Below are 14,103 nucleotides of genomic sequence, written 5' to 3'. Positions count from 1 at the left end.
CGCCCACATTGATGTAGGAAGACACAGGAGTCTGTGGGTGCAACCACACCATCCTGGCCACAGCGGGGCTCAAAACCTCCTACTACTGAAGTTTCGCAGCCACTTGTGCGGAAGTTGATCCCAGAATCACCTCCCACGAGGGTCTATGAACCTGGAGGTCTCCAACAGCAACGACTGGACCAAAGGCTCAGCCCGTAGTGTGTGAGGACTGCGGCTAGAATCTAGACTCGTAAAGCCTGTGGGTCCTCTACACCCACACCTTCAGTTTGTCCGCTGGGACTTCACAAACCTTACCCAAGGATCAGTCGGGGAGCCCAGCATGGTGTGGAGACAACCCATAATCTCAGCACTTGGCGGGAGGATCAGAGGTTAAAGGTCGTTCTAAGCTAAGAATCATCTTCGTGTTCTGGGCTATAGGAGGCTCCATCTCAACAAGACAAGGTATCTGGAAGACCCTACGTGCCAGGTTCTGGCCAGTGCTGAGATATTATAGGGGACAGAAACAACTCCAGTCTTTGTCCTGGGCAGCTTTTATTTTGGAGATAGGGACATGGAGACATGCAATATAAATGCATAACATTATCTCATATGAGAAATTACTACTACTACTACTACTACTACTACTACTACTACTACTAATTTTGAGATCATCTTGCTATGTAGCCCAGGCTGGCCTGGAGCTCAGGATACCTCTCCCTTGTCACCCAGCCTCCTAGGATGATAGGTACACACCATTGCATGAGGTGCAAAAGGTAATTGGTGTAAAAGGTTATCTATCTTCTATATTTTTAAAATTTATTCTTATTTATGTGTACGAGTTTTTCCTGCATACACATAAGTGTACTGTATATGTGCCTGGTGCCCAAAGAGGTCAGAAGAGGCCATTGGATCCCCTGGAACTGGAGTTACCAATAGTTGTAAGCCACAATATGGGTACTGGGGACTAAACCTGGGTCCTCTGTAAAAGTAACAAGTCATCTCTCCAGCTGTCTGTCTGTCTTCACTGGCAAGGTAGAGAGAGGAAGATGGGAAGTTTAAGGTCATCCTTAGCTACATAATGGGTTGGAGCAGGATTGGGCTGCATGAGCCTCTGTCTCAGGTCAGTTTTAAAAGGCCTGTGAGGTGTCTCAGTTGCTAAAGGGACCTGCCACTGAGCCCGATGAGCTCAGTTCCTTCTCTCAATCCCAGGGACTCACGTGATGGAGGAAGTGAACTGACGCCCCAAAATTGTCTTTTGACCTCTAAACTTAAACACACACACACACACACACACACACACACACACACACACACACACACATGTGCGTGCAGGCGCGAATAAAAATACTTTAAAATTCAGTTTTTAAAAAAAGTCAGGTTAATTTGTTATGTTTCTTTGGGAGAGTTAAGCCCACAGCTCTGACAGGCAGCCAAGGGCTCAAGGAGGGCTTCCCGCCGTGTTTGTATCAGCTTGTTTGAAAGAGCCACCAGAAAAAAGTCCTAATAAACAGCCGCTGGAAGAATGGCTGAATAAACTATGAATTCCTCATGCCTCGGGGACCTCATGAGACAGCACTTTCCTTTCAGGACTTTGTCCTAAGGAAGTCCTCAAACGTGGGAAATAATGTATGTCTGAGAAGGGCAGCCAACTGGAAAAAGTCACACAGTCATCCCCAAGGCACATCACCTCGAATCATGGTGTTGTAGTCACTTGAGAGAATGAGGAAGAGTAGAGCATGGAATGTGGACCTGTGATTTCAGCCCTTGGGAGATGGAAGCAGGAGGCTGGAAAATTGGGCTGACCTATGCTACATAGTGTGTTCCAGACCAGCCTGGGCTACCTGTCTTTAAAAAGAAAATTACCATGGTTGGAGAGGCGGCTCATCAGTTAAGAGCATTTGCAGTTCTTGCAAAGGACCCAGGCTTGGTTCCCAGCATCCAGCTCATAACCATCTGTAATTTCAGCTCCAGGGAGCTAATGCATTCTGGCCTTTTCCATGGGCACCTGTATGCACATGCACATACCCGCCCACATACATACACACAATTTAACATAAAAGATAAATCTTTTTTTTTTTTTTTTTCCGAGACAGGGTTTCTCTGTAACAGTCCTGGCAGTCCTGGAACTTGCTCTGTAGACCAGGCTGGCCTCGAACTCACTGAGATCCACCTGCCTCTGTCTCCCAAGTGCTAGTATTAAAGGTGTGCACCACCACTGCCTGGCTAAAAGGTAAATCCTTTAAAAAGGAAAATATCCAGGCTTACTGGTGAATGCCTTTTAAAAACCTTAGCATTCAAGAGGCAGAGGCAGGTGGATCTCTGAGTTTGAGGCCAGCTTGGTCTATATAGTGAGTTCCACGACAATCATTGCTACACAATAAGACCTGTCAAAAACAAACAAACAAACAAACAAACAAACAAACCAATGAAAACCACGGGCTGGGGCTGTAGTTCAGTATTTGTCCTGAATGCATGCAACCCTGGGTTCAATCCTCAGTACTGTACACAACAGTATCACTTGCTGTCGGCCTGAGTTCAATCCTGAGAACCCATGCAAAGGAAGAAGGAAAGATGACTTCAGAGAGCGGTCCTCTGATCTCCACACTCATGCCATGGCATGTGTGCCCTTTTCCAACACACACACACACACACACACACACACACACACACACAGAGAGAGAGAGAGAGAGAGAGAGAGAGAGAGAGAGAGAGAGAGAGAGAGAGAGATTTACTAAACCAAAGTTTTGCTTTGGTTTGGTTTTTCGAGACAGGGTTTCTCTGTGTAGCTTTGCGCCTTTCCTGGAACTCATTCTGTAGCCCAGGCTGGCCTCAAACTCACAGAGATCCACCTGCCTCTGCCTCCCGAGTGCGGGATTAAAGGTGTGCGCCTCCACCGCCGGGCCTTAAACCAAAGTTTTAAAGCAGTCCAAACAATGGCTTGCTTGTCAGCTGTGTTTGGTGCACTGACAGGGCTGTTCCACCATCACCACTGTGGTTCTAGAGCATTCCCACTGCTTCTCAGAAGCCACCTGTAACTAGTCCCCATGGGACCCAGCCAGGCCTCTAGGTATTTTCTGTCTCTGTACATCTGACTGTTCTGAATACTTGAAGTAAATGCAATGGTTCAGGATGGATCCTTAGTGACTTCGGCTTTTGGTGTTTTTTGAGATAGGGTCTCTCTGTGTAGTCCTGTTACTCACCCTGTAGACCAGGCTGGCCTCAAACTCGCAGAGATCCGCCTGCCTCTGCCTCCCGAGTGCTGGGATTAAAGATGTGCTTGCAGCTTCTTTTATATCAGTAAGGTTTTCAAGGCATCTCTGCCTCTCCCCAGCACCTTGTTAAGTAACATTAGAATAGCTGCTCCAGGACCTTTTTGTGCATGCTCAGTAGACAAGGGCTTCACCACCGAGCTGCCAGCTGCACACCCAAACAAGACTAGTTTTCTTCAGTTATATTTATTTTAGATTAAAAAAAAAACAACATTTTTTAAACTATGTATGTGTGTGTATTCTACACATATGTGGGTGCCCATAGAAGCCAGAAGTGTCAGATCTCCAGGCGCTAGAGTGACAGGCTGTTGTGAGCCACCATGTGGGTGCTGGGTCCTGGTGCCCTGAACCATTCAGTCATCTCTCCAGCCTTTTCTTTCTATGACAAGGTCTTGTGTCGCTCCAGCTGGCCTTGAACTTGCTGTATAGCTCAGAGTGGCCTTCATCAAAGCTGGATCCTTCTATCTCCATCTTCTGGGTACTGAGATAACAGATGTGTGCCCCTGTATCTGGCTGATACAGTGCTGGGGACTGAACCTGCTGGGGGCTTTGTGCGTGCTAGCTAGGCAAGTCCTTTACCAAGTGAGCCACATTTCCAGTTGTAGAACATGGTTTTTGTTTGTGTGTTTTGTTTTTGAGACAGGGTCTCGCTGTGTAACCCTGGCTGGCATGGAACTGGATATTCAGGGCAGGCTGGCCTCAGATTCAGAGATCCGCCTCTCTCTGCCTCTGGAAGGCTGGCACTGAAGGTGTGTGCCACCATGCTCAGCAGAACGTAGTTTTTAAGGGCACAGCTGGGCATGGTGGCACACACGTGCAATCCCTGCAGTTGAGAAGCAGAAGCAGCTGAAGCAGGAGTTTGAAGCCTTCTTTTCTTAGGGAGGGATTAAGACCAGTCTAGGACCCCATGTCAAGGGGCTGGAGAGACGGCTCAGCGGTTGGAAGCACTGGCTGCTCTTCCAGGGGACCTGGGTTCAATTCCCAGCACCCACATGGCAGCTCACAACTGTCTGTCTGTAGCTCTAGTTCCACGGACCTGACACCCTCACACAGACGTATATGCATTAAAACATCACTGCACATTAAAAAAAGACCCCATGTCAAAAACAAAAAGCAGGTTAGAGAGATGGCTCAGAGGTTAAGAGCACCGACTGCTCTTCCAGAGGTCCTGAGTTCAATTCCCAGCAACCACATGGTGGCTCACAGCCATCTGTAATGAGATCTGGCACCCTCTTCTGTATACATAATAAATAAATAAATCGGCCGGGCGGTGGTGGCGCACGCCTTTAATCCCAGCACTCGGGAGGCAGAGCCAGGCGGATCTCTGTGAGTTCGAGGCCAGCCTGGGCTACCAAGTGAGTTCCAGGAAAGGCGCAAAGCTACACAGAGAAACCCTGTCTCGAAAAACCAAAAAAAAAAAAAAAAAAATAAATAAATAAATAAAAATAAAAATAAATAAATAAATCTTTAAAAAACAAAAAACAAAAAGCATGGAGACACTGGCAAGGCGTTTTTGTTTGCTTGTTTTCTTTCTTTTTTTCTTTCCAAGACAGGGTTTCTCTATGTAGCCCTGGTTGTCCTGGAACTCGATCTGCAGATCAGTCTGGCCTCGAACTCAGAGATCCACCTGCTTCTGCCTCTGGAGTGCTGGGATTAAAGGTGTGCGCCGCTGCTGCTGCTGCTGCTGCTGCTGCTGCTGCTGCTGCCGCCGCCGCCGCCGCCGCCGCCGCCGCCGCCGCCGCCGCCGCCGCCGCCGCCGCCGCCGCCGTCGCCGCCGCCACCGCCACCACCACCTGGCTTGGCAAACTGTTTTAGTAGGAATTAGGATGGGGATTATATGGGCAACTCAGACTTGATGTGGACTTTCTTCGTGTTGTCCCTGTTTTTGCATCCTTTGCTGATCTGTGGTGCTGCATCACTTGTATTGTGCTGACTAAAATGTCATATCCAGAGTGCAATGCTAAGAAACATGTTTAACTCTAAATAGAGTGCAAGTCTTTCTTGGTTCACCCTCCTGGATGTCCTGATAACTAGTTTGGACGTTTGGGTGTGGGTAGGAGGAGATGGATTTGGAAGTGTGGAGATGTTATTTTTCATGGGGGATGGAGAGCTGGGAGAACCAATGACTTCCAAGATTCCATGGGAATGGACAAAGATTCTGATTCTGTTTCTAACTGTCACTGGCAAAAGTCCCAGCTCACCCCATGTCCTTCCTTTATGTTCAGGTGGAATTGTATGTTTGAGGACTCATTTAGTTCAAGAGCATTTGAGGTCTTGGAGGCTATAAACCAAGTAGGAATAACAGCTCCAGCATCACTTAGGGACCTGGTGAACAGAGCATGGGCGGACGAATCCAGAGCTCAGCACCTTGATTCCCGGAGACCTTCATCATCTATGGTATGACACCTGGAGAGTGAAGATATGTGCTCATCATCTGGTCATGCCATACATTCACTCATCAGTTTTGTTTTTTGTTTGTTTTGTTTTTCTAGGCAGTCTAGGCAGGGGCTTGCTATGCAGTTTACCCTGAATTTGAACTTATGATCCCGGGCAGGCGATGAAGCTCAGTTGTATGTGCTTAGCCTGCAGGAGGCCTTGTGCTCTGTTCCTAGCACCACATAAATGTGGCACACTTCTGTAATCTCAGCCCCGAGGAGGCAGAGGCAGGAGGATCCAAATTCAAGATCATCTTTAACTATACAGAAAATTCAAGGTCAGCCTGTGTACCGAAGACCCCACTTCAAAAATATAACAAAAAAAAAAATTCTTTTTTAAAAGAAAAGAAATTCCAATCCTTATGCCTCAGCATCTGGGGTGAGAGCAGGAATTCTGGGCAGGCCCATCACACTTGGTTTTGATCTCCAGTTTTAAGCACCTACTGTGTTTCATGCTCTGCCCAAGTCCTGGGGAGACAGTGGTGGGTAACATTTGGTCTCTTTCCCTTCTTAGCTTCCTTGAGGTTTTCACATGACCAAGGTCATGACCTAACTCATTAACTGATATTAATAATGATGATAATGACCTAATGTGCTTCCAATTCAGATTGGAATAGCAAAACTGCCTTCATATCTTGGCTCTGCTGTTTGGGGGACATATATCTTCTCGGGTCTGGGTGCTCTCCTTTGCAAATGAGAGGGATCCCAATAGTGCCACTTGCAAGGCTGTGGTGGGAACACAGGAGACAAGGACGAACTTGAAACCTCCTCCTGCCCAGCTTAGTCCAGCTAAGTCCTCAAGAAACCACAGGGACTGGAGTGTCCTTGGGACTGGAACCCAGGGCTTCCTGCATGCTAGGGAAGAACTCTATCAGAAAAAAAATTAATTAGAGTAGCAAATTTTTAAAAATATCTCTGTGGGGGAGGCGGGGCTCAGGACTGGTGTTTACTCCTGGATCATTCTCCATTTGTCCCGCAGCAACCCTTGCTAGCCTGCCCCCACGTTGACATTGGTAGCCTGACCTGCCACACTAAGTTGCTAACATGCACAGCATCACCTCCATTTGCTGAGGAGGAAACACAGTGCGGAGGAGGGTGGCTGTGAGCCCAGCCAAGGACAGCAGGCTCTTGCCTGTTGATTCCCAAGATCAGGGTCTACAGGAGGTGGGGGCTGAGAGCCGGGGCTCCTCCTCTTGGTCAGCTCCCTCCCTTCCCTGGGAAAATCCAACAGGTGGTGGGGCCACTGCACTGGGGCCATTGTATGGCCTAGAGGGTCCTGAGAGTGTGTGTGGGAAGATGGATGCCTTCATTACCATCTGAATCCTGGGAAAGTGCAGGGCTGGAGGTGGGTGGGCGTGGGGCCGGGTAGGGGACTTGGCTGGCCCTGGCCGGACCACACAGCAGCTGGGAAGGGGGTCCCCACGAACCCTGAGAGAGCCTTTTAAAATCCCAGGTAATGGGATTCCTCTTCTTGTTTAACTCCTTATTTTTAGGACATTTCCATCCTGTAAAGCTTAAACGGGACACAGACAGAAATAAGAATTTTAAAAGGAGAAACACTCTTGTTTCCCATCCATACTTTTTCAGTTGCAATTTCTCACCACGGGCACTGGCCCACCAACCACCTATCACAGCAAGTCGTAATCCTGCACCTTGGTGGGACATTTCCCAGCAGGGCTCTTCCTGCCTGCTCTTCACAGGCGTCCCAGGTAACTCCAGAGTCCATTGGTTGATGAACAAATTGATAGAGGGAGGGTTTGGACTTAGAAACTAGATGTGGTCAATTTGGCCAGAGTGGAAATGGCCGTGTGATGATGGGAAAAGCGAGGAAGAGAGAATGCCACTAGAATAACAATGTTCGGTGACCATGTGTCCCCACGTTACAGATGATGAGAATCCACTGACTAGAATCCACACAAGGAGAGAACGGCACAGTCAGAATGGCATGTCCTGTTTCCTGTTTCTCTAATCCAGTTCCTGCATTTCTGGAGGTCTTCCCTGGGGGCAGAAAAGAGGAAGGCTACTTGGGAGATGGGGTGGGTGAGGGGACACAGAAAACTCAAACTGGGAGTCACACACACACACACACACACACACACACACACACACACACACACACGCACACACACACATACACACACACACACACACACAGAGTCGCACAACCACGCACGCAGGCTCCCACCCACCCACCCCACACAGAGCAGAGAGAAGACAGAAGGGCACAGGTTCACAAGTTGACACCAACAGGCTTGCAAACCTTTATAAGCCCATTCTCAAGCTAGTGTGCTCCTGCTCCCCGTGTGCTCCTGCTCCCCGTGTGCTCCTGCTCCCCGTGTGCTCCTGCTCCCCGTGTGCTCCTGCTCCCCATCCCGCCATGTTCTCTTAAAGCCACACACTCCTAAGCCTATCAGAAACAGGCGGGCATAGGCATGTACACTGGGGAGGAGGGAGTATAGGCAGCCACTGGCTTAGCCTGAGCTCTGGCACTACACCAAAATGGTCTCTGATGGTGGAGGCCCACTTGGCAAAAGCCAAAGCAAGATGCTTATCTGACTGTCCAAGAAAGGAGGGCTGAAAGCCAACTGCTCAGCATGCCGGTGCAGCCAGGTGTGCTGGGAAGTCCCTCCTCTGTGCCTGTAACCTTTAGGATGGAAAGGTTTGTTTGTTTGTTTAAGACAAGGCCTTCCTTTGTAGGCCAGGCTAGCCTATAATGCCACTGTCTTCCTGCCTCAGCCTCCACATCCACTGAGGAAGATAACTTTGAAATGACTAATTCACGTTTTGCTGTTTCTACTTTATTCCTTTGGATCATCCCCATCCATGGACTCAGGCTCTTTCACTCACCTCTCTCTCCTTGGTTTTTTTTTTTGAGACAGAATCTCCCTGTGTCTGGACGGCTGGCCTGAAACTTGCTATGTAGACCAGTCTGGCCTCAAACTTGAAGTTCTCCTCCTGTCTCTGCCTCCCAAGTGCTAGAATTAGAGGTTATGCCATCACAGGCAGCCTGAACAGTCACTCCATCTCAGCACAAAGCGCTGCCTGAATACAGAACCACACATAAAACCAGCTAAGAGCAGAAGTACAAGGTTGGCCAGGTGTGGAGGCCGAGCACCCACTCAGGAGGCAGAAGGAGGTAGATCTCTGTGAGGGGAGGCCAGCCAGGGCTGGACTGTTCCACAGACTGGGCACACAGAAGGGAGGGGAATTTAGCCTTCCCAGCAGATAGCCTCAGAATGACAGGGATTGAGTCCTGGCTGGAATGAGATGCCAGGAACTGACGGGAAAGGGAAGACATCCAAATGATAATGTACTGGGGATCTGATTTAGGCCAAAAATATATAATAAATAGCCAGGTTTGGTAGCACATGTCTTTAATCCCAGTACTTGAGAGGCAGGCGGATCTCTGTGAGTTTGAAGCCACTCTGGTCTATACACTGAGTTCCAGAACAGCCAGGACTACAGAGAGAGACTCTGCCTCGAACAACAACAACAACAACAACAAAGCAAAAACAAAAAAACAAAACAAAAAACCCAAAATAGATTAAAAAAATAAAAACAAAGAAGCAGTATAGCTTTTAAAAAGGCCTTTCGTGTTACCAGTCCCTCTCTGTAGTATTATCTCCTCCATCCTGCTTTCCCTATAGAGACTACCACAGAAGCTTCCTAAACACACACAGAGAATTAAAATGGGGTTACCTATAGTGGGACAACAATGCCCCTATGGGCACTACAGGCTGACAAAGTGAGAAGCCCGGTGCAGGAATGGGTTACCTCCTCTGAAGCTGTAGGCCAATGATATCCCATAGACAAGCATTACAGACTATTGCCAATGCCATGAGAACTGGACAGTGAGACCCTATTGCTGAAGACACCACATACGTGAGTCATAGAACATGGAGAAATCAAGTCGGTGCTGACCTGGAAGCTTCATCCCTACTGGCTAGTTTCATAGTTCTGGAAGGTACTATCCATGCTACCAGCGGAGAAAAGTAGTCATCAGTCTTATCCAGCTGTGAATCCTGCCCAATGATGCAATGGTAGTACGAACATCATGGGAGTAACCAATAACTTTCTGATTGGATTTAAATTCCGATCTATAAGGTGAATCCCATACCTACCACCATTATCAGGCCATAGTGAGGAACAAGCCAGTAAGCAGCACTCCTCCATGGCCTCTGCAGCAGCGCCTGTCTCCAGGTTTCTGCCCAATTTGAGTTCCTGCCTTGGCTTCCTCCAACGGATTGTGACTCAAGATGTGTAAGCCAAATAAACCCCTCCCCAAGTTCTTTTGGTTGTGGTGCTTCATCATTGCAACAGAACCCCTAAGACACGTGTCTCTCGTGCACACCCCAAACGTGTTCCTTGCAGGAGACACTGTGCACAAGAAAAAGGTTCCCAGGCCCTTTTCTCCTAGAACACCCTGTGGGTGGTGGGTGGGTAAATATTGCAGCTCATTCTTCTCAGCACTTCTGAACCTCTGCACTATCCCCAGATTCTTTCATGTCAATCAGGCCCCAGAGATCTTGAGGTCTGGAACTTTTTTTTCTTTGCAGTGTGGAGGATCAAATCCTGGCCTTGCACGGCAGGCCAGTGTGGTTCCACTGAGCTCTAGTCCCCACTCCGTCTTAGGACTTTTCAAGGGAGAGGATGGGAATGTGACAAGTTGCCTTGAAACTGTCCCTTGCCCCCTGGGCTCTCAAACTGGGCTAAAGAGAAGTTCCTCAGTTCTGGGTAACTAGCTGGAGAAGAAGGATCATCCCTGGCTGAGGAAGGCCCTGTCCAGAGTATGGGTTCCCTGTAGTTTGCCTCATAAGTTTCTGTGACCTTATGTCTCCTTGAGAGAGAGATTCAAGGTGGAGAGCCTCCTCATCCACCTTCTGCAAGGTGGGCCCTTTTCTTTCCCCCATCCTTTCTTCCTCTGTCTTTTTTTTATATATATATAATTTATTTTTATTCTATGTGCTTTGGTGTTTTGCCTGCACATATGTCTGTGTGAGGGTCCCCTGGAACTGGAGCCACAGATAGCCATGAGCCTCCATCCGGGTGCTGGGAACTGAACCCGGGTCCTCCAGAAGAGCAGTCAGTGCTCCCAATCGCTAAGCCATCTCCAGTCCCATCTCTGTCTTTTTTTTTTGAGATAAAACTTTTTTTTTTTGTTTTTCGAGACAGGGTTTCTCTGTGTAGCTTTGCGCCTTTCCTGGAACTCGCTTTGGAGACCAGGCTGGCCTCGAACTCACAGAGATCCGCCTGGCTCTGCCTCCCGAGTGCTGGGATTAAAGGCGTGCGCCACCACCGCCCGGCGAGATAAAACTTTTTAATTACATTATTTTAGCGTATGTGGGTGTTCATGCCAAGGTGGAGACAGCTTGTAGGAAGCAATTCTCTCCTTCCACCACGTGGGTTCTGAGGATCAAACTTGGGTTATTAGGCTTGGCAGCAAGTGTTTTCTATCCGGGTCATCTTGCTGTACTTGTCTCTCTTTTGACATAGTTTCTCATAGCCAAGGCTAGTCTTTAATTCCTACATTTTAACTGTTTATATTTTGTGTGTAGGGATGAGCATACACTCCAGCACATGTGGAAAAGTCGGAGGACAGTTACCAGGAGTTGGTTCTCTTCTTCCACCAAGTGAGGCCTCAGGTCATCAGGCTTGGGTGCAGGTGCCTGACCACTGAGCTGTCTTGCCTGACCATTGAGCTCATGCCTGGCTGGAGGCCTTAAACTTCTGAACCTCGTATTGGGATTATAGGCATGTACCACCACACCCAGTCCTAAGGCTGCATTTGAGTAAACCTGTTTCCGTCTACCAACTTCTGGTCCTGTTTTTTGCTTAGAGTGGTGAGCTGTAAGAACTTGATTATTCACATGAATGCGGCCATGAGAAAATTGTCAGGACATGCTAAGGGACATCTGGATGACCTTGGGTCCACTCTATAGCATGCCTTCAGTTCCCTGTCTCTCCTTTCTATCCAACCCATAGCCTCTGCCCTGGCCTCCTGGCCTTGTTTATTTTAATGCCCATTAAGGATAATGACACTTCCCAGCTCAGAGTCCTCCCTTGGCTCACCATTGTCTTTAGGAGAAATTCTAAGTTCCTTGGTCTGGCTTTGTTCAAGGGCTGTTTACTGCTCCCCAGCTCGCCCCTAAAGCCTCTGGCTTCTCTCCCTCTCTGCTGGGCCCTTTTCCTCTTGGACCAGGACTCACTCCTGGAGGAAGTGATGAAAAGCCAGGGAAGGAGATGAGCTTCCTCCCCTTACTTTTCTGTGTATTTAATCTGGAGTCCGACAGATTTTCATTCATGTCTCATCTCTACTGTTTCCTGCTGAGGTTCTTGTTACCATTTATTTGGTTTTGGTACAGGGGATTGAACCCAAGGGTCTTCTTCTTATAAATCAATGCTTACCAACTGAGCTCTGGCCCTAGGCTCTAGATCAAAATATTTAATATAAAACTTGATAAATTATTTCCTTGAATCTAGGTACACCATAAACCATACCCCACGATGGATTTCTTATCTTTTAAAGATTTATTATTTTATGTGTATGAGTGTATGTATTGTGTACATGGTGCCTGTGGTGGTCAAAAGATGGTGTAAAATGCCCTGGGATTGGAGTTACAGACAGCTGTGAGCTGCCGGTAGGTGCTGGGAATTGAACCCGGGTCCTCTGCAAGAGCAACAAGTGCTCTTGACCACTGAGCCAACTCTCCAGCCTTGGATCAAATTCGTTAAAAGCAAATAAGATGTTGCATCTGTAGAAAATTTCTAGTAACCCTAGCCTGGTATACATAGAATTTTATCCAGGCTAGCCTGGGTTACATAGCAAGACCCTGTTTCAAAACCCAACAACTCGCTTTATTATTATTATTATTATTATTATTATTATTATTATTATTATTATTTTGGTTTTTCGAGACAGGGTTTCTCTGTGTAGCTTTGGAGCCTGTCCTGGAACTCACTCTGTAGCCCAGGCTGGCCTCGAACTCACAGAGATCCACCTGCCTCTGCCTCCCGAGTGCTGGAATTAAAGGCGTGTGCCCTGCTCCCACTCACTTTAAATCTCCTGCTCCCACTCACTTTAAATACCACTACCCAAAAAGAAAAGGAAATCGCAGGGTGGTGGTGGTGGCGGCGGCGGCGGCGGCGGCGGCGGCGGCGGCGGCGGCGCACGCCTTTAATCCCAGCACTCGGGAGGCAGAGGCAGGTGGATCTCTGTGAGTTCGAGGCCAGCCTGGGCTACAGAGTGAGTTCCAGGACAGGCTCCAAAGCTACACAGAGAAACCCTGTCTCGAAAAAACAGAAAAACAAAAAAACAACAACAACAAAAAAAAAGAAAGGGAAATCTTCCAAGTGGAATTTTGTTTATCTTTTACCTCCAAATTTATCTTATATTTGTTTTGAGAGAATAGAGTCTTATGTAGCCCAAACTCATCTCAAACTCTCTGCAGGGAAGCTCTGATGCTTCTGTCCCCATTTCCCTCCCGACCCCAACTCCAGCGTTACAGGAGTGAGCCACCACACCTAGCTTTCACTTAATACTGCTTTTTCACCTCTTGGAGATTCCTCCATATCTTTTACTGAGGATATACCAGGTGTCTATGCTTCCAAGGACTGTTTAATCCCCAGCCACCCTTGAAGTAGAGGAAAACGTAGCTCAGAGATTAAACAAAGGATGCCTCATCTGAGGGAAGCATTCGCCGAAGACAATGCCAGGCCTCAGGACTGTTCCAGACCTTTGCATCCATTCATGTAACAGACAGTGCCTGTATGAGTCCGCACTAGGCCGGGTGTTGGGGATACAATTGTCCCCTCATTTTCTAGGTAAGAACACCAAAATATAGGGTTGGAGACACAGCTCAGTGATAAAGCGCTCGCCTAGCACGTGACCTTTCACAGATTCGGTCCCCTGGGACTGGGATGAAAGAAAGGCAATGGAGAGAAGGTACAGCCAGACCAAATTCCGAAGCTTGTCCTTGGCCAGTGACCCCGCCCTCTTGGGTGGGACCAGCCCCGACCACGCCCCCAAGGCGAATGGCTTCCGGCCGCAAAGCTGCGCGGGCGAGCAGCCCAGCTGGCGGCCCCCGCGGTGCGGAGGGAGGCGGCCCAGACTCGCTGGAGCCAGGCGCTGGCCGGGCCCGACCGCCTGCGGAGCCCAGGTGTGGCCTTGGCGGGGGCGGGAGAGGTGGCGCTTTCCTTCCCGCTCGCGCGGCCCTTCCTGGCGCACCCCGCAGGATGCTGCTCCTCCCGTGGCCGGCAGTCACGTGGGGAGTCCAAAGTGGGGGAGCAGGAAGGAGGCACATGCCGCTGCAGAGACCCCAGCCAGCCTGGCTTTTTTTTTCCCTTGGGGTGGTGGCAGTGGCACTTAGTTTTGCAAAGGCAGCTGGATGTCATAGGCCCCTGCTGTGTCCACCAGGACCAGG

The sequence above is a fragment of the Peromyscus californicus genome, unplaced genomic scaffold, assembly GCF_007827085.1.
Source record: "Peromyscus californicus insignis strain IS unplaced genomic scaffold, ASM782708v3 Scaffold_7__1_contigs__length_154581171, whole genome shotgun sequence".
Taxonomy (NCBI): Eukaryota; Metazoa; Chordata; class Mammalia; order Rodentia; family Cricetidae; genus Peromyscus; species Peromyscus californicus.
The sequence above is the reverse complement of the archived record's forward strand: the minus strand, read 5'-3'. Positions refer to the sequence as shown.